The sequence below is a fragment of the Ambystoma mexicanum genome, chromosome 4q (assembly GCF_040938575.1).
Source record: "Ambystoma mexicanum isolate Mex_15411 chromosome 4q, UKY_AmexF1_1, whole genome shotgun sequence".
Taxonomy (NCBI): domain Eukaryota; kingdom Metazoa; phylum Chordata; class Amphibia; order Caudata; family Ambystomatidae; genus Ambystoma; species Ambystoma mexicanum.
In genome coordinates this window covers 427,850,230-427,872,196 of record NC_090928.1, presented here as the reverse complement: position 1 = coordinate 427,872,196, position 21,967 = coordinate 427,850,230, and the positions used below count along the sequence as shown (strand labels likewise).

At 52.0% G+C, this 21,967-nt stretch overlaps 1 long non-coding RNA gene across 1 annotated transcript in view; it reads right to left on the bottom strand.

Moving 5' to 3' along the window:
- Window positions 1-311: 311 nt before the first annotated feature.
- Window positions 312-21,967, bottom strand: part of LOC138468531 (uncharacterized) — a 365,884-nt gene continuing 344,228 nt past the window's right edge. Inside the window, exon 4 of the long non-coding RNA XR_011268307.1 lies at window positions 312-446. This is a non-coding gene — a long non-coding RNA (uncharacterized lncRNA). The remainder of the gene's footprint in view (window positions 447-21,967) is intronic.

Here is a 21,967-nt window from a genome sequence, read left to right as displayed (position 1 = left end):
GCATAAGACAATACATCATAATTTATGGGTTTGTAAGAGGTGCTACTTTTCATTTTTAGATTGCCATTGACACACTATATAGATTTGCAATTACATTGGATTTTTATTAACAACAAAGTCTGGGGCAGAATAGGGGCAAACCAGTTGGTGTTCCATAATCCCAAGAAAGAATTTCGGTCAGCTAATTTTCATCCTTATGTTGATAATGCCCAAATAAAAGAATAAGCCATTATTGCTAAAAATACTATATATTGATCAAGATAAGAAAAGGACAATGCTTGTTTAATGAAAAAGCTTTTATTAATTCAAATAGTATTCTTCTGCAACAAGGATTTTCAAGGTAGGTACCACAAATAGAGATCTCTCCACCCAACTTGAGGATACTTCAGAAATTGCCACGCCATAAATCTTCCCAGGTTTCACTCAGATGTTCGAAGAACATATTCCTGGGAGAAAGATTAAGAAAGAAAACAATTGAGAGGAGTGTTTCTGATTTCTAGACATTTCTTTATGTCGATCCATATGACTGTGAACATACAACCCAATATTGGAAAAAAATACCAACAGACCCCGATGTGGCCCTGGTATTTGTAAGATTGGTTGCCTCTCTTGTCCATCGATTCACTCACAGAGATTATCAAAAATGTTAAATCCCATGGGGTCATTAGTCCAATCTATGGTAACTTTAATAACCTAGTAGTAGAAATATTGAAGCCCAGTTGACAATTGGAGACTGTGCAGACCTAAGGGAACCAAACAAGAGGCACACATGTGAAGGTGGCCTTTATCTTACATTAATCATGGACTTGCATATAGCCATGGTTCTCATGTATACTGTGCTCTCGATTTGAGAAATGGACCTTGAAACGTCTTGGTACTACATGAACACCAATATAAACAGACCTTTCTACTTTAGGGCAGAAATAATCATCAAAATGCATCCAGAATTTTGCAACCTAACACATGCATAAGATCAGTCTGCCTTTGAATTTCTCCATTGCTCATACTGATAACATGTCTGCTTCTTGGGTTAAGGCATTGTATGATAATGCAGTCATTCCGACAGTAGCATGGGATCCGATGCATTTTGAAATGTTAAAATAGCACTTCTTGTTCAATTGCTTCATTGATGTTCGGTGCTGTTCTAAAGTGCCGAAAACACCACAGTACCTCAAGACTATGTACTGTGTGCACACCACACCAAAGTGCCTACAATAAATCATAAAGTTTCTTTTTCTTAAACTTTTATAGTTTCATAAGGGTGCATTGAGCATCCCTACCTTGCCTCTTCTTTAGGAAAGTACCTCCACACAATACATGCAGTAATTACCACATGCGGTATTAACCGGACCCTATAGGTCTCCAAAATGGGAACAATGGAAAGGTCTGCATAACTTGGAATCATGCAGACCTTTCCGGGCACCTGGTAATTCGCGTATGCATACTTCCAAACTCGTAATCCGGCCTATGCCTGCATGCACCCACTAAAATCCATTGTTGTCCCATTTTGGAAATATAAAACCATCCTTCCGATTAAGGAAATGGTTCAAAGCCTCCGACCTTCAAGATTATTGCTCTTTTGCTCTCACAACAAAAAATGCTAAATGTGTCTGTTTCAAATGTGCTGCAGATTTTCAAAAATGATGCTAAAAATGTGCCTCTCTTTTTAGTAAGTCTAAAGCAGTGGTCTTCAAACTTTTTTGGCCTGGTTCCCCCCCCTTAGCAAAATGTGGCAGGCCGGGACCCCCCAAAAATTACAAATGGACAGTAAGTCCAAATGGCTATGAACTATCGCGTGCTCCCATCACAGTCTCTGGACTCCCTCATCCCACCCCTAGACCAGTCCCTGGGCGCTCCCCACCCCACCATAAACCCTGGGTTCGCCCCATCCTACTCCCACCACTATTCCATGGCTCCCCCATCCTGCTTCTACCACAGTCCCTGGGCTCCCACCCACCCTGCACCCAGCACAGTCCTAGGGCCAGAGGCTGCAGGTGATTTCTTTTACTGGAGGGGCATAAATATTTCCCTCAGATATGCCATTGCGACCGAGCATAGTGAGGAAGCTCAAACCAAGCAGGGGGTGGCCGGGGGTGTTCTCCCCCAGGAATATTTTCAAAATAATGAGTTAAAATGCTGCAATTAACCTTATTTAACACTCTTACCCCCCATCCCTGAACTGCACAGCTTATTAACAAGTCTTTCTAGAACAAAGGTCACTAGCTTAGTTACATGCATGCACAGAGCCACCATCTACTCACTCACATATATTGCATAATCCACACTTACATGCACACATACATCAACACATCCATCATACACATGAAAACACCCTCGCTCTCATGCATGCACTCAAATACACTTTGAAAAAATGTCAGCCCAAGAATTATTTTTTAAAAAAGAACTCTGAAAACAGGAAGCCCTAAATATGTTTGATCAAGCAGATGAAGGTGGCGATCCTGTAGAAAGACCTATTATGGATGCAAACCCCTTAGCTTGCTCAGCAGTCACCCTCTTTTATGGTGTTCCTCAAATCGTCTTTTAAATAACACACTTAACTAATGTCATGGTTTAACAGAATATGCAAGATCCAAAGTCCCCAATAGTGTAGAGCGCGTCAATACTGTATGTTGTGGCCATTATACTATGTGATAAATCTGATCTTTAGCATGCATTGACTAACGTGTGTAATGATAGCCGAGTGCAAGTCAATGGTAGCATTACACATGTTCATTGCATGCTGAAGACCTGATTCGATTTAGTCTAGATTCTAGACTTCAGAGAAAAATTGCATTTAAAAAAAGAAATGTACAAAGCAAATTCAGACTGTGGGTGTGCAACCCACTGGTCAGGCGGGTGCGGGTCCCCAGGGGGTCGCGCCGCACAGTTTGAATACCGCTGGTCTAAAGCATTAATCAATGTCAATAAAGGATATGTGACGCTCACCGGGCCAGCGTTCCAGAGCCCACACATCATTTAAATCATGGAAATAACTGCAAGAACTTTAGCAAAATTACAGTTGTATTCGATTTTGAAGGAGGGAGCAGAAAGACCATAAACAAAGTGATCCTACAACTTACACAGAAGCTCTTCAAATACCCCTGCCCTCCCCATCCCCACCCTCTACCCCAAGTTATGAGGGTATTCTACAAAATCTTCAAAGAAAGGAAGCAACCACTCCTAGTTGAGTTCATATACATTCAACAGCGCTACCTTTATATCACCCCTGATCCCAAATCGCAGTGTCCACTCGTACCGACCCTGTATCAGACAATAGCATCAAAGATCCTATTTTTCCATCGATGCCTAGTAAGGTTGAATGCTCCCCTATCCCCCGTGCCACCACCCCCCATTTGATTGCCCCAAAAATGAATCAAGATTACGCGGATCAGTGGGATGCCCAGACATCCCTGGGCCACTAGGAATGCAGATCACAAAGCCCACAACGCTCCCACCCTACACAACCTATTCACTCTGCCACATCTGCACCGCTGTGAAGCTCTGGATCACATCTCGGAGTGGGGAGAGAGCTGCTCATGCAGCCATGCTCCTCTGCTCCTCCTAGTGGTCTCCAGCCTTTCACTTGCAAGAGCTTTTTCAACCAGGAGGCACAGCAGGAACACCAGCAATGGATTTCTAGAGGTTTAATAGCCACCTATTAAGTGAAGCAGAAATGCCGATATATATGCATCATTGTGCTGCAATATTTATGTATTTGCTCCGACATTTTCAAATCAATTCCACCATATCCTGAGAGGGTCTACAAAGCATAACATTTATATTTTCTTCGCAGCAACAGCCGCACTTTCTGTTTAGCAAAGCACACTGCTGTTTTGAAAAAGGTACCATTAGGTTTCCTAAAGGAGTACAATTTTAATGCACAGCTGGTTCCGCTCTCATGAGCTGCTCGCAAAGCAACACCTTCATGGTAGTCAAAATATAACTCATCCATTCCCTTCCAGTTAAGTTCAAGATGGCATAATAATATCAGGGTTTAAATATAGTGCTTAATGGCTAATTGATCTTGCTTCTAAGTGTTGTAACAATATTCTCATTACTCAGTTCAATGGTACACAATTTATAGAACCTCAAAAGGATGACGAGCTGAGGCAGTGAAGACAGGATTTGAACTTTCAATGTGCAGGTTTGCCCCATGCCTAACTCATAAAATATTCACCTGGACTTTTGCTTTTGTTTGAGAAGATAGGCAAAACCGTCATGTACATCTTGTGGTGGTGGTGTGGGGACTTTCGTAATGCCATTCACAATAAGAAGAGGTTATTGCACTGCCCTGGCTTCCTTTTATTCAACTATAACATTCTCTTACAGGCATCAAATGACTTGTGTTTAGATGCTTGGCACTGTGGTACAGTAGAGTACCTATGCATGTGTGCAGATGTAGTCAAGTGTATCGCATAAGTAAATGTTGTTGACCTGCCTTGATATAGTTACTTCATTCTAACTATTCCAAGTCAGCATTAGCACCAATCTGCCCATTTGCTGGGAGTACATTAATGAATGGATCATAGTAAATGATTACAACAAATATTTATCAGAAAATCAACCAACTGGAAAAATATTGGAAACATTTAAAAATGGTTCAATAAAATAAATGACTTGTTCAGTGATTCTATTCAGTTGGAAAGTACCAAGAGGCTTTTTAACTTTCTGCACCTCTAGCTCAAAACATAATAATTGTGCACCCTAATCACTCTGGTGGCAAGTTAAACTGTAAAAAATAAGCCGTATCTACATATGCCATTGTGGCTACTGGAGTTGTACAATTATACAGTCACAGCATTCGGATATCATACAAATAGTATGTCTCCACAACAACCACGTGGAGCAATACCCAGGAAGCTGCTTCTTTAATCCTCAGAGGGAGGGCAAAACCTTTGTCCCAGAGGGAACTGGTCCTGCAAAGACAATCCTGGCATAACAAAGCCACACCAACATGGAGTACTGATCACTGGAGTCTTTTTGAAGTAGGCAAACATGGGAAGTGGGAGGAGTTGGAGTAGTCAGAAGACAGGTTTAGGCTAGGTGAAGGGTTCCACCATCTTGGATTCTGCTGGGGCTCTCAAAACTTCCTGCACTCCCCTCTTCCTGCAGACATAGCACTATGGATAAGATGTCAGAAATTAAAGAGCACTTGTTAGAGCAGCCTGGATTGGGCCCCTGATAACAGGCTTGCTTTGAACACATTTTTTTCATTTGCATTTCACTTTTCATTCCTTTAAAAAGGGAGGAAATGCTTCTTTTAGTTGGTTCATCGTTAGACTCTCAGATGTCTAAGAAGGATTCACAAGGCCCCTTTCTCTGGAGGTGAAGACAGAGACCCCCAAGGCAAGGGAGTCCCCCATTCCCTATCCATCCTCGAGGGAACATTGGGGGTGACCCTGCTGTGGGCTAAGGCCTCTCTGCTGCCTGTGCTCTGCCACCAGGATACTGCTCACTGGAGGCAAAAGACCCCCTGCAGGTGCTAAACAAACTTCCTGACGTGGACATGAAGAACTAAGGACTCACCTTGTCCCTGGCGACCCTGGATGGGGCCTCCCAGCAACACAGAAGCCCAGAGCAGCTAAGAACCCTGTTTGTCATCTTGAGGCTTCTTTTCATAGGCTTGCCCATTCTCGATTCACTTCGAGCCACTAGAGGACCTGCAGTGCTGATTTTAGCACTCTAAAGATTTAGGACCACTTACCTGCTTTGTTAGCTGTCTTGATGCGAACTTAACCCAGTGAAGTGCATCGCCTCTGTGACTCAATCACTGGCTCGCTGATCTGGAGACAAATGACTCATCGGATCACAAGCACTGACTTAACCCAACAGAAGCATCATCTCCATCCGACTCTAAATCGAACTCTAGCCACTGGAAGCCATCAACTTGTCCGTCTTGAACGCTGACTCAAACCAGCAGAGGCAACGTTTTGCCCCAAATCGACCAATTTCGACCAACCGACTTGAAATGTTTCTGTTATAGACGCCAGCTCCGGGCGTCCAGGTTGCTCCAGAGGATTCTGCCACGCCGTGTATGGTGGGAATGAGTGGAGGCTACCTCCTGTACGGCACGACTACAACATTCATTATTCCAGGGGTCTGTGTGCACAGTGCATGCTCTCCTTTAGGTGCTTGCCTATGCACTTCCACACTCCTCAATGCTTTACAGAGAAGGACTCGTCTCATTTGGATACAGTTTTCCTCACATTTCTCTCTCGCTGATTGGGCTGCTCATCCTCTAGGCTGGTCTGCCCCGTACCCACAGCCCAGAAGCTGGTTTTCTCCATGGCGTGTCTTCTCGTTCTCCTTTCTTCTATTCTGGATGTTCTGCCTCGTCATTCTCTCCCTTTGCTAGTCTTCAACTCCTGAATTGGACTCCCTTGTTATTGAATCCCAAGATTTGCCTGCCACCACATGCACTGCTTGTATGAACCCCTCTAGAAACATTGACAACTTGGAACTGAGCACCTTTTTTGGGATTACAGGATAGAGAAGTGTGCTTCCTTTTTTCAGAACATTGGACTTGCACGTGGACTTGTTTTAGGGACTTTTGAGTCCTCGTGTTGGTGACTAGAAGTCCTCGTAACAGCGAATTTCCACCTTTTCCGGATTGACAACTCCTCACCAGGTTGCTGGTTGCCTGGAACTATTAAAGGTACTGGTGTGGACATACAAGCATGGAGGGGTGAGGAAGGTTTTTTATTTTTATTGGAAATATTTTGTCCATCGTGTTGTTTCTGTCTTGTGACAGCCTTGGGAAATTGCTGGCAGTTTCTTTTGGGGTTCTGCTTATTCCCCTCTGTATAGTATGTGGGACAGGAACCCGAGTAGAAGGATAGGTTTATGAAAACTGACGTCCAGGCAATTCTTTCCTAACAGTCTTGAGTGCGGATTCGATCCACACATATCTCCAGCTCGAAGCTGACTCAATGTCGACTTGCCACTGGATCATCGCGACTTGAATGTCCTGACACAGGCTCGATGGCAGGAAAGTGCCTAGAAGCCCGGGCTGACATTGTCGAAGTGGCCCTGTGCTTCTGGTCACCCTTAAAGAACCATAGTGACGTGTGTGCCCCCCTTCTTGCCTTTCAAAGACAGATCCCTGAACAATGACATTGCTGCTGAAATATCCTGCCTGAGGGCCTTTGCCTTTTAACCCAGAGTGCCCTTCATTCTCAAAGTCTGCATTCTCTGTGTTTCCTTTATATGGCGGGATCTTTAGTGGTTTTATCAAGCTGTATGCATCGTTCGTTTTTACTCAATGTTATATTTTTAGCGCACGTTGGTGCGACGTTCTTTTTTTTAGTACCACCGTACTGTCGTTGTTTGTGGCACAAGTGTGCAAGTTACCACCCATTCTGAAGATACACCCTGTCCTCTGTCGGTGCTACCAAAAGAGGCGAAGGAGCTACCTTCCGGATTGTGATGTCATGCCATAGGCTGTGGCCGCTCACATGATGAAGCGGACCGGAACCGTCTAATTGTCTTGTAACCGTTATCGAGGGCTGGGCAGAAAAGCATTGAAGTTAGTTACAATTCATAAATTGAACGGTGTGGTTGTCCTTTGTTTGTGTCTTGCGTTAGCGTGTGAGTGATGCGTGCTGAGCGGGGACACTACCCAGACTGCACCTGTTTCACCTTTGTGATTGGGGTTAATGCTGGCGTAGTGGCAGTGGGTTCTGAGTAGGGTGCTTAGCCGCCACACATTCCTCTACTCCTGCAGAGCAGCAGTCATTGCATCACAACACGAAACAGCATTTATATGTTGTGGCCCAAGAGTATACATTTTCAGGGTAATTCATGGAATTTCGCACAAAACTGTCGCACGCGGCTGGCGCACAGCGTGCCCGTGCGAATGTCTGCGCCAGCCGCGTGCGCTAAAATCGATTTCCGCGCACAGCGTATTCATGGATTTTCGCATCCAAAACCAGCCGTTGCGCAGCGTGGCGCAGCGACCCTGCAGCAGCGCCAGTTACGCCCCCAAGAACGCCCTCGCGCAAGGAAAAGCCTTCAAAATCCCCAAATAATCGCGAAGGGCTGCGCTAACCCTGGACCAGTTGACAGGGCTGGCAAACAGCAAACGCCAATCGGGGAACGTGTATTTCAGTGGTTCGCGGGAAGTTCCACACGCGATTGTCTTGTGTACGTGTGCATCAGGGGTGCGTGAGAAGTAACACACGCAAAAGCAGCAGGGTACGTGTATTTCAGGGGTGCGCGGGAAGTATCACACGCAAAAGCAGCAGGGTACGTGTATCCCAGGGGTGCGCGGGAGGTATCACACGCAAAAACAGCAGGGTACGTGTATTCCAGGGGTGCACGGGAAGTATCACACGCAAAAGCAGCAGGGTACGTGTGTTTCAGGGGTGCGCAGGAAGTATCACACGCAAAATCAGCGGGGTACGTGTATTTCAGGGGTGCCCGAGAAGTATCACACGCAATTCCATCAGGGTATGTGTATTCCAGGGGTGCGCGGGAAGTAACACATGCAAAAGCAGCAGGGTACGTGTATTTCAGGGGTGCACGGGAAGTATCACACGCAAAAGCAGCAGGGTACGTGTATCTCAGGGGTGCGCGGGAAGTATCACACGCGATTCCATCAGGCTACGTGTATTCCAGGGGTGCGTGGGAAGTGTCACACGCAAAAACAGCAGGGTACGTGTATTCCAGGGGTGCACGGGAAGTATCACACGCAAAAGCAGCAGGGTACGTGTATTTCAGGGGTGCGCGGGAAGTATCACACGCAAAAACAGCAGGGTACGTGTATTTCTGGGGTGCGCGGGAAGTATCACTCGCGATTCCATCAGGGTACGTGTATTCCAGGGGTGCGCGGGAAGTATCACACGCAAAAGCAGCAGGGTACATGTATTCCAGGGGTGCACGGGAAGTATCACACGCAAAAGCAGCAGGGTACGTGTATTTCAGGGGTGCGCGGGAAGTATCACACGCAAAATCAGTGGGGTACGTGTATTTCAGGGGTGCGCGGGAAGTATCACACACGATTCCATCAGGGTACGTGTATTCCAGGGGTGCGCGGGAAGTAACACATGCAAAAGCAGCAGGGTTCGTGTATTTCAGGGGTGCGCGGGAAGTATCACACGCAAAAGCAGCAGGGTACGTGTATCTCAGGGGTGCGCGGGAAGTATCACACGCGATTCCATCAGGGTACGTGTATTCCAGGGGTGCGCGGGAAGTATCACACGCAAAAACAGCAGGGTACGTGTATTCCAGGGGTGCACGGGAAGTATCACACGCAAAAGCAGCTGGGTACGTGTATTTCTGGGGTGCACGGGAAGTATCACACGTGATTCCATCAGGGTACGTGTATTCCAGGGGTGCGTGGGAAGTATCACACGCAAAAGCAGCAGGGTACGTGTATTTCTGGGGTGCGCAGGAAGTACCACATGCGAAATCAGCGGGGTACGTGTATTTCAGGGGTGCACAGGAAGTATCACACGCGATTCCATCAGGGTACGTGTATTCCAGGGGTTGCGCAGGAAGTAACACATGCAAAAGCAGCAGGGTGCGAGTATTTCAGGGGTGCGCAGGAAGTAACACATGCAAAAACAGCAGGGTACGTGTATTTCTGGAGTGCGCGGGAAGTATCACACGCGATTCCATCAGGGTACGTGTATTCCAGGGGTGCGCGGGAAGTATCACACGCAAAAGCAGCAGGGTACGTGTATTTCTGGGGTGCACAGGAAGTATCACACGCGATTCCATCAGGGTACGTGTATTACAGCGGTGCGCGGGGAGCAGCACACGTGAATTGCACGTGTGGGTCCTCCCAGGTGTTCCCTCTACACCCTCCACGGCCCCTGCAGGTGGTCCACACCACAGGGGCCTACCCTGCACATGTCCTGCAGGCACCCCATCCACCATGGCCGTGCCCCCCAGCCAACCCACATGTCACCTTGCACTACTGCCCACCAACACATGTCCCCCTGCACCCCCAGCCACCAGGGGCAGCCTCCACCAGGCCCCCACTCATGTCTCCCACCACCCCCACCCCCCAGCAGTGCAGGGGCAGCCTCCACCAGGCCCCCACTCATGTCCAACTCATGTCTCCCTGCACCCCCACCACCCAGCAGTGCAGGGGCAGCCTCCACCAGGCCCCCACTCATGTCTCCCATCACCCCCACCCCCCAGCAGTGCAGGGGCAGCCTCCACCAGGCTCTCACACATGTCCCCCTGCACCCCCACCCCCCAGCCACGAGGGGCAGCCTCCACCAGGCCCCCACTCATGTCTCCCATCACCCCCACCCCCCAGCCACCAGGGGAAGCCTCCACCAGGCTCCCACCCATGTCTACCACCATCCCCACCCCCCAGCCACCAGGGGCAGCCTCCACCAAGCCCCCACTCATGTCTCCCATCACCCCCACCCCCCAGCCACCAGGGGCAGCCTCCACCAGGCCCCCACTCATGTCCCCTATCACCCCCACCCCCCAGCCACCAGGGGCAGCCTCCACCAGGCCCCCACTCATGTCTCCAACCACCCCGACACCCCAGCAGTGCAGGGGCAGCCTCCACCAGGCCCCCACTCATGTCTCCCATCACCCCCACGCCCCAGCCACCAGGGGCAGCCTCCACCAGGCTCCCACCCATGTCTACCACCACCCCCACCCCCAGCCACCAGGGGCAGCCTCCACCACGCCCCCACTCATGTCTCCCATCACCCACACCCCCCAGCCACCAGGGGCAGCCTCCACCAGGCCCCCACTCATGTCTACCATCACCCCCACCCCCCCAGCAGTGCAGGTGCAGCCTCCACCAGGCCCCCACTCATGTCCCCCAGCCAACATGTCACCACAATGTAGATCCCTGGCCCTTATGGTCAGCCTCCAAATGCCAAACACCCACCCGAGTATTGCATCCACCCACTTGAAAATGGCAAAAACATGGTAGAGCCCCAATTGCAAGTTTGGAAATGAACACATGTTCCTCACATACACCCAATGGGTGTCAGTGAATGCCAAAACCCATATCATGATATGCATGAAACCAATGAGATGATACTACACATTGAACTTTGAAGAAAAAATATGTATTAAAAGCATAAAAGCAACATAAATTGAACCAAAAATAAACAAACAATAATAGAAATAAAAAAAAACAAGCAGGTCTGTGAAATAATGCAAAACCACAAATCATAATGCAAAGGAAAGGTGTTCAAAGTCACAGTCGACAAAAGTAAATCCAAAGGTAAATTAAAATCGAAAACCATTGCTCCATGGCGAAATCATAATAAAAATTGAAAATCCAAAAGTCAACTATGTACAGATAAACAATCCAGGGTCCATGATCCCAACCGAAGAAATGAAACCTATCTAATAACACTACCTAAAAAAAATAACTATATATAAAAATGTGGCCCATTGTCCAAAAGGTCCAAAAAAAATGCTAAACCAAAGGAAACCTAACACTAACTATAGAACTATTTACAAGGGCAGCGGGCTAGTCCGACGGCTCACTTTGGGATGTTCCGGGCCAGGGCATCATCGAACTCCTGCTCAATGTCCCGGAGGCGGTCCTCCTCCATGGCCCCGAGGGTCTGCAGGGCCGTCCACATGTTCACTCCCTGCGGATTGCCTCGAGGCACTCGGCCCGTCTCAGGGCCCTCCGCATGGAGTTCTCCGCCCTGACCATCGTGAGCCGAGCCTCTTCCGCCCGCTGCCGCTCCGCATCTATGGCGTGGCCCAACCGCTGCCACACGGAAGACACTTCCCATCCTGGGTCCTCCTGCCCTCCGGCCGATGCCTGCCCCTCCGATGTGGAAGGCCCCGAGCCATCATGGCTCCCACCACGTTGCTGCTGCTGCTGCTGCTGCTGCACCTCTGCCCGTGCACTGCCTCCTGCTGCCTGCACATCCTCCGCTGGCTGGGGTGCAGTCGTTGATGTGGCCACCCCTGCTGGACATCCGACTCCCGACTGTGTCAGGGATGCCTCCTCCACCAGCCTGGCCGCACCGTCAGAGGCAGCTCCACAGGGCACCCAGGTGACTGATGGGTGAGACGAAGGCAGGGAGGACGACTGGCGCATAGGGGGTTCAGTTGAGGAGGGGTTCGTAGCAAGCCCCATCAAACGGAGGAATCCGGCCTGGGTGACCTGTCCCAGTAGGCCGACGCGGTCAACGAGCCATTCGAGATGACGTGCAGTCTCCTCATGAAAAAACTGCAGGTCACCTCGCATGGCCCGTTGACGCAACGCCACACCAGTCAGGACAGGCTCAACCTGGACCCGGATAGCCACGTCCGCAGGCAGAGGAAGGCCAGTTGTTGTGAGCTCATCCCCTGCCTGAAAACGGGTCTGGACGTAGGCATCCCTGCTAGTGCAAGATGATGCAGTGACAGGATCAGGGACAGGATTGCACACAGGCACCTCCGCGGCGACCTGTGCTGCCTCCTGTCCCTGGTCCTGCACTGCACCACTAGCACCAGTGGATTCCCCACCTCCAGACCCCGTCTCTGTTGCTTGCACGGCCTCCTCCTCCACCAAACCCCCCACCAACCTGGATGACTCCGTGCCATCTTCCCCCGTTGGGTCCTGTGGGGTCCCAGCTTCCCCTTCTGCTGCTGAGTAGTCCAACTCCGACCTCCGCCTCTTGGACCTCCCCCCGGCAGCTGCGGCCTGGGACGCGGCACCGGACTCCTCACTCCCCGACGAGATCACAACCTGGGAGGGGAGCCGTGCCTTGCGTCTCCGGCTGGCGGTGCGATCCCCGCCGCTGTGCTCCACAGCACCTTTTCCGCCCTCTTCATCAGTTGACGCTGCAGACAGGGAGAAATAAAACACAGGCATCAGGGCACTGTACAATGGACACATACACACATGACAGTTGCACATGAGTGGCATTGGCAAACCTCAGACATGGCATCACAATCGGCAACACACGTCATTTCAACTTGCACCCATGAGCCATACCACAGCCACATCGCAACTGCCAGCACCATTCATACACATACAACAGCATGAGCAGGCAAAGGTGAGCCAGACATCACATGCAACACAGGGAGTGCACTACACATGCACGCACACCACCACACTTGCATGCATGTGTACACCTCAGCCAACTGTCGCAGTGTTCCGATGGGCATCCATGTCACATCTGCCAATCAGGCTTCCACATCCCGCTGTCACATGCATCTATGTTGCATCACTGTTGCACCCTTGTCAAATACACACACATGCACATGTACACAGTGCTGATACATGCAGCTGAAAACAACATACATGCGTGACATCACAAACATGCCCACTTACATACACATTCATCCAAATATGTGTGCCCACATAACTGCATTTGGCATGCAAGCCTACACACACAAGCACCACCCATGTCTCACACATGACAGCCCTCGCATGTGTTAGCCTCACGGTCCTGTACACCCCCACCCATACTTGGCCCCATACAAACAGATGTGCAACCGGCACACTACTGGCACATCACCACACGCACAGCTTACAATCATGATGCATGTACACTTACCGCTTGACTCCAGACGGGTCTGCCTCTCAAAGACCTGGACGTGTAGCGCTGGGGATATGCGTTCCAGGACCCTCTTCTGATCTTCTGACAAGTGGCCCCGGCGCCCCTTAGCATCCGCTACCTTCAAGAGGCGCCGGGCCTTGTTCAGGGTCCTGGACCTGAAGTCCTCCCAGCGCTTCTTGACATGTTGGAAGTCGCGGACTGCCACCCCCTCTGCGTTGATGGCAGTCACGATGTCTGTCCAGATCCGAGTCCGTCCCTCCTTGTCGGTGCGCACACTTCCGTAGAGGGCATTATACTGCCCCAGGACTTGCTCCACCCGGACACCAACTTCACCTGGCACTGAAGCTGGTGCCCCTCTGCCTCTCTGGCCGGAGGTTGTCAGTGGTGCCAGATGTTGCAGTGCCCGACATGACAACCCCAGAGGCAGGAGTGGGTGGGCAACTGGGTCCTGGGGCTGGGCTGTGGAGCGATGGAATCCCATGTGGTAGTCTTTGGTTCCAGCAGGGGTGGTCACAGCAACAGCACCCCTGGCTGATGTGCAGGCAGCAAATGGCAGGGCCCGTGGGCAGCAGGCAGTCAGGCAGCAGCAGATGGCAGGTGGGAGCGTGCTCGGGGCTCTGGGGGCAGTAATTCGGCCTTCTGGGCAGGAGCCTGGTCTTCCGTGTGCTTACGCGTGGCCAGCTTGATACGGAGTGATTTTGCATGTGAAAATCCTGCACGTCTGCGTGTAAATCGAGGAAAGGCCCTTAGCGCGTATGCACGTCAGCACGCATATGCGATTTCATTTGACCAAAGGCCCTTAGCGCGTAAGCGCGTCTGTGACGTGACGCGCGCGGGTGTTTCCCTCATTACACGTGATGACAGAGCACACATGGATTTCCACCAATCGCGTGTTAAACTTCCTGCGCACCCCAGAAATACACGTACCCAGGCCAATCGCGTGTACGCTCACTTCCCTCCGATTGCACGCGATGACACTCGGACGTGCAGTTTTACCACGTGTGCTCGCATATGCGATTTCATTGGCCCAAAGGCCACCATGCGCAGCTGTGACGTCATGCGCATGGCCGTAGAGAATGTCGCGTGTAAAAAAAAGAGATACACGTCCGAGTGTCAAAGCGCGTAATTGGTGGAAATGGCCTCATCGCGTATGCGCGTCTGTGACGTGTGTATAAAAGGTACGTGTAGAACGCCATTTCCTTGTACGTGCTTTTCGTGGAGAGCGAGTGGGTGAAATCTGTACTTCTTGTCGGTTCACACGCGATTTACTTCACAGCGTTTCCAGTTCGTACTCCCTTTTACCTCTGACAGCTTTTTCTCTTTTCCTCTTTTTCCTGGGCCTGTTTCCTCAAACAGCATTCCCTTCTACTGCTGTCCTGTCTCCTCAGACAGCGTACAATTCTCCTTTTGGCGGGGGTGTTGCCAACGCGCACACGCGCTATTTTTTTCACGCTTTTGTTCCTGGCAGACGGTGAGTCGCGCACGTATTTAACATCTGTGCTTGCCCCGTGTGTCGCGTACCCCTTCAGAGGTCATTCTAGGCTGCGTGTGACACGCATACGTTCATTCTTGTGTTTCTGGGTGCCACAGCATAGTACAGGTTTATTTTTCCACGCACGTGGTCTAGGAGGGGTTGCGTGCACCTTACTTCCCTTTTTTGGGGTGCCTGTGCGTTGCGTGACCCGTCATCTTTCCCCGGGGTGACACACAGCCTTGCTAGAGCACTAGGGTACGATTACCATCTGGTACCCAACCCCTTTGACCCCCAATTGCCCAGGACAATAGTTCACATCGACTCCCATACGCACAATAACATCAGTGCCATGGCTGGGAGGCGACCAAGCCGTAAGGGTGGCAAAGGTGGCCGAGCCCCAAGTGGTGGCCGCGGTGGATCCGGTAGGGGACGTGGCCGTGACTTGCAGGGTGCCCCTAGCCCCCCATGTGTGGAGGAGCAGTCAGGGATACCCATGCCCCCCCGGTTGAGGTTAACGTGGTTGACACCATCCATGCTCAGCCCTTGTTGGACCAGCCCACTGTGAAACCAGACCTGGCACAGGGTGACTCCATGGCTGACTTCCAGGTCAGCAGGTCTAGGCCACGTGCGCCGGTGAACGTTGGTGTCATCAGGCCACGTGGATCAGGGGCAGCTAGGTCATCTGCTGCCCCGCGTAGGCAGGCTGGGGAGGCTGCAGGGGCAGCTGCGGCTCCATCCACCCCACCTCTCACACACCCAGCCAGGACAGTGTCGGTCCAAGTCCATCATGCTGACATTCCCCCTGACACCATCACACTTGAGCTAATGCCTGCACCAACTCCCATGCTGAGTGTGCAATCCCACGCTCCTGCCCCTAGTGTCCAGAGCGGCGTAGGACACTCAGGATCCCCACCACCTTCCAAGCGGAAGAGGAAGAGTGCTCGTCCAGTAGAGGGTGATGCCCCAGACACGGCTACACAGTCCGGCCCATCAAGGAAGCCCAGCTTCAATGATGCCGAAATGAATGCACTTGTAGAGTATGTGTCCGCACATGACCGCGAAATGGTGATTGTTGCAGGATCCAAGACCACACCTGCACAACGTCAGGCACACTGGCAGACCATTGTGGACATCATAAGTGCCCTTGGAATCGTGAGGCGCATAGCTAATGAATGCTACAAGCGCTAGAATGACCTGAAGCGCAGGGCAAAGAATAAGCTGGCCTCAAGTCATGCCACAACTCTAGTGACTGGAGGTGGGTCTCCAGCAGACGACATAGAACTCACTCCACATGAGCAGGTTGCTGGGACCTACGTCACGGAGGAACAGATCCAAGGCGTGGGAGAACGGGCAGATTACGAGGCATTGTCCGCTGAGTGCACATGCATGTGTGTGTCATCCATGTGCATGGTGTGTGTGGGAGGGCTTCTGTTTGGATGCCAGGTGAGGGTGTGTGTGCCTGAGTGGTTTGGGTCACCCATGTGCCTCTTCCTATACATTCTTGGCACCAGCATTTGGGTATAGCAGCATCCCTTCTGCCAACATTAGACATCCAGCCCAACACCACGCCAGTTGCCCTTGGAGTGTCATCTTGCCACAACATTGTTGCTTATTTACCTCTGTTTATTCAGGCAGATTGTTTGCATACCACCACTTTTACTCGGGATTTCTCAGTCCTATTGTCACATGTCTGACATGGCTATGGTACAGTGGACTGGCTTAGTTTCCTGGACATGATTAGTTTAGACATGTCCCTGTGCTATAGGACCATTTTGGACTGGCAGCTGCTGGTTAAACATTTGAACCATTTCAATGAAAAAATCAATTACATAAGCAAACTGGACTGAATGAACAACTGGTGACCTCCTCTCCCTCTTCACTTCATGGCTAGGGTACATGCCATCTGTGTGATGGCATGTGTATTTGACCTGCCATTCACTGGCCAATGTGTGATGCCACTGCTAGGCAGCATGCAGATGTGTTAATCTTCCATCTTGGTGTCATCAATGTGTGCCATCTGCCTCCCCTTCACACGCAGTGACGGTGCATGCACGGGAGGGTTTTAGTCATGTGGGACATGTGTCAATCAAGTACTGTTTCTGTAGCCTCTCAGCCCTAATTGTGTGCCATAGTGCTAAGGCCTGTTTCCATTTGTTTTCTTTTATGTCTTTGCAGGGGATGACGCTCTTGATACTGCTGGGGTGGTGGAGATGGTGCAGACCCAAGAGGGGTCTGAGGGCCGACCGATCACCAGTGAGGGATGTGGTGTGGTGGTGGGTGAGAACCCACAACTGCTGCAGGTCGTGCTCTCAAGGGGTGTCTCTGGCTGCACCTCCCCCGAGCTGTATTCAGGTGTCGATTTGGATGATGAGACCTATGTGCCGTCGCAGGTGAGTGTTCCTGGGAGGGATTCTGTCCTGTCCGACCCACCTGCACCAGGGTTAGAACCCTCAATGGGGATTTCAGTGTTGGCAGGTACGCCTTTGGTGGTTACGGATGCAGGGTCACACTCCGCGACATCTGATCCTGTTCCTGGGCCAGCAGATCAGAGGGGGAATGCAGTCCTGAAGCCTCAGGCAGTGCCGGCACAGCAAGGCGCAGTTCGCCTTGCCCCAGACAGGTGTGGTGCCCGCTGACGTGGTGGCCGTCAGCCACCTGGCAATACCACATGGGAGCAATCCATATACGGTATGGCAACCCAACAGGCAGCATTATCAGAGATGATGGCTCAGGCCATGGATAGGGTGGCCACTTGCATTGTCCCCCCCCGAAAGGCTGATGGAGCGACTACAGCAGGCAACCGACTCCATCTGCCAGTCACACAGGGAGGACATGTTGGCGTCCGACAGGGACAGGCGGGCGGCACTGGCTACTCTGCAGGAAGCCATTTCCATAGAGTCCCAGGGCCACAGGGAAGCCCTGAGGGTGGAACTCCTTCACCCCAGGACGACTCTTGTTGAGCTTGAGGCTTCAACAAACAGAAGGACAGAACAGCAGCTGGAGCTTCTCACACGTACGCTCTCAGCTGAGATGCAGGCAACTAGGGCGGAGGTCTGGCCATCCCGTGAGTTGTTGCATGGGGACCTCCGCACACTTATCCTCCAGAACGAGACCTACCACACCTGCATGCTTGCAGCCATGGAGGAACAGACTAGGGCTTTGCGTGGGCTGCCTCCCATAGTGCCACCACCTCCTGATGCAGCTGCAGAGGGTGAGGAGAGCGACAGCAGTGATACTCCCACAATAGGGTAGCCGTGTAGGCCATGAGCCCATGGAGGTGTTTTTTTTCCGCAAGATCCACACAGGTGGGTTTTGGTGTGCACCCTGTCCTCGGACCTCCTGGGTGGCCTCCCCCACTCCCCCCGGGCGCATTAATGGCCATTTTTGATTTTGTCTTTTTTTTTTTCATATTTTTTTTTTTTTGGGACAGTGTGTTGCCTTGTGTGGCTCCCGTGGGCATACGCTGCATTGTGGCTGGGCACATGCAGGCTTGTCATGAATTTGGTTCAGATGCTTGGGTTTTTGTGACACACACCCCTCCTGCTTCCCGTTTCCATGGGCTTGCAAAGGCTGTGCCCAAGTGACATTGACGTACATGGTGACATTGGACTCCCATGAGCTGTGTGGGCAGTCTCTAGTCAATACTGTGTATACATTCATAGTGCATATTGTTGTTGTTTTGTACACTGCATGGTGTATTGATATGTGCCTCTGCATCCATCTCATCCTCCTAATTTGCAGGTCCATTCCTCATGTCTTCACAATGCGGTCCACCTTGGAACTGGAGTCCATGTTGTAAGCAGTGCACCTACACTCTTGCATGGCGCTAACACTGTATACTTGGAAGTGTTCGGAGGGCTGGCATCATCAGGTAGCGAGGCTAGCAAATTTTTAAGTCTGTAATGTCATGTTTAAGGTAGGTTGGAGGTTGTGTAGGTGATTGGTATTCTTGGTAAGTATTTGGTAATGTGTGTTGTAGGTCCTGCATTACTGTGAGCATTTCATGTGTGGACATGTTTCCATTAGGGACACTGTAGCTGGTGACACTTGGGGCATGTTGTGGGGATTAATTTCATTCCTCTCACATTGCATGACATGCCATGGTGTGTTGTGTGGCCGTGCCGGGGAGGGGTTGGGTGACATGGCACTTTTTTCATGTAGTATTTTGCGAGTGGGTATTCATTTCTGCAGCATGGAAGTGTCTTTTGATGACACTGCATTGGTGGTGTTTGTGTAGGTAGGGATGCACACATTGTGACACTTCCACATGAACAATCTCAGGCTGCTATGGTTCTGACAGTTGACTGTCCCTTTGTTCGTCTTAATTGTCAGGTCGAGTCATCATTGCTTATCAGATGGTATGTGCCAGGGCTGCGTGCACTCCACTGGGGTGTGATTTCTATGTGAAGTAATTAGCCACCAGCTGCGTACGGGCTGCCTCACCCAGTGCCCACTCCCCTCCCATGCGCAGCGGGCGTGCATGTGGTTGGGGATGTGGGGGCACCACCATGTCCACAGCCAGGCCCCGGCGTGTTGCAACATTGTGCAGGACACATGCTGCCACTATGATCCTGCACACTACTGGGGGCGCATATAACAGCTGCCGGCCAGAACGGTCAAGGGAGCGAAAGCGTGACTTGAGCACTCCGAATGTGCGCTCCACTATGCCCCGGGTTGCAATATGGGCTGTGTTGTATCTTACCTCTGGAGGCGTGATGGGGTTCCGAATTGGCGTCATCATGTGGGTGCTCAGAGGGTAGGCACTGTCCCCTGGTGAGGAGGTGATGGGTATCATTAGTGGGGTAGTGACATAACTCTGCATCTGACATGCATGCATGTGCAGTGGCATTCATACTCACCAAGCAGCCATGTATCACCATGCCGCCCAGCTTCTAGGTCCCGGTTTAGGGTAGACATTCGGTAAATGAAGCTGTCGTGGGTGGACCCTGGATAGTTGGCATATACTGAGGTGATGATTCCCTTAGCATTACATACTGCCTGCACGTTGATGGAATGCCAGTGCTTGCGGTTCCTATAGATGTGCTCAGATGCCCTGGGGGGACGTAGTGCCACATGGTTGCAGTCAATGGCACCTAGCACTTTTGGGAATTGTGCCACACCGTAGAAATCGAGGGTGGCAGCCTGCCTTTCTGCAGGTGTCCTGGGCAGGTATATGTGCCTACGGACTGATGGGCGTGCAGTGATGATGTTCAAGACCTGGTGTAGGCAGCGTGACTGCGTGGCCTGTGACATCCCACCCACTATGGCACTTGTCCGCTGAAATGATCCTGTGGCCAAGAAGTACAGTACATTGAGGACCTTCTCCAGGGGACTGAGTGCTTGGGGGCACAGGGTGGGTGATGTGAGGTCATCCTCCCACTCACTGACCAGGTCCAGTATTATGTGTGGTGGAAACCTGTACCTCCATACACCTGGTCATCAGGCATCCCAAAAAGGCTGGTTCTGGGAGTGATAATTCTGGCCCTCACTATCCTCCTCCTCCTCCTTTGGTAACCCACGGCCACTGCTGCTAGGAACGGTATATTCATCCTGGCGTATGAGCTTGTTTGTTGTTTGCGCGCACTTTTATGCTGCGCGGGTCGACGTACGCCTGCTTCATGCTGGCATACGTGTTTCAGGATTGGACCATTTATTTTTCGGCACGTCGTAGGCGAACGTGTGAATCTTCCCGCCCACCGCAGGAATACACGTAGCACGCTCTCCCAGGCCCAGTCGCAAGTCAATATTCCCGCCCACCCCTGGAATGCACGTACCCCACTCTCACAGGCCCAGTCGCGTGTGGAAGTTCACGCGCACCCCGAAGTACAAGTACCCAGGCCAATCGCGTGAGGAACTTCCCACGCACCCCAAAGTACACGTACCCAGGCCAATCGCGTGTGGAACCTCCCGCGCACCCCGTAGTACACGTACCCAGGCCAATCGCGTGTGGAACTTCCCACGCACCCCGAAGTACACATACCCAGGCCAATCGCGTGTGGAACTTCCCGCGCACCCCGTAGTACACGTACCCAGGCCAATCGCATGTGGAACTTCCCGCGCACCCCGAAGTACATGTACCCAGGCCAATCGCGTGTGGAACCTCCCGCGCACCGCGTAGTACACGTACCCAGGCTAATCGCGCGTGGGACTTCCCGCGCACCCCGTAGTACACGTACCAAGGCCAATCGCGTCTGGAACTTCCCGCGCACCCCGAAGTACACGTACCCAGGCCAATCGCGTGTGGAACTTCCCGTGCACCCTGCAGTACACGTACCCAGGCAAATCGCGTGTGGAACTTCCCGTGCACCCCGAAGTACACGTACCCAGGCAAATCACACGGCTGGGGGGTGGGGGTGATAGGGGACATGAGTGGGGGCCTGGTGGAGGCTGCCCCTGCACTGCTGGGGGGTGGGGGTGATGGGAGACATGAGTGGGGGGCTGATGGAGGCTGCCCCTGGTGGCCGGGGGGTGGGGGTGGTGGTAGACATGGGTGGGGGCCTGGTGGAGGCTGCCCCTGCACTGCTGGGGTGTGGGGGTGATGGGAGACATGAGTGGGGTCCTGGTGGAGGCTGCCCCTGGTGGCTGGGGGGTGGGGGTGGTGGTAGACATGGGTGGGGGCCTTGTGGAGGCTGCCCCTGGTGGCTGGGGGGGTGGTGGTAGACATGGGTGGGGGCCTGGTGGAGGCTGCCCCTGGAGGCTGGGGGGTGGGGGTGGTGGTAGACATGGGTGGGGGCCTGGTGGAGGCTGCCCCTGCACTGCTGGGGGGTGGGGGTGATGGGAGACATGAGTGGGGGCCTGGTGCAGGCTGCCCCTGGTGGATGGGGGGTGGGGGTGCAGGGGGACATGTGTGGGAGCCTGGTGGAGGCTGCCCCTGCACTGCTGGGGGGTGGGGGTGATGGGAGACATGAGTGGGGGCCTGGTGGAGGCTGCCCCTGGTGGCTGGGGGTTGGGGGTGGTGGTAGACATGGGTGGGAGCCTGGTGGAGGCTGCCCCTGGTGGCTGGGGG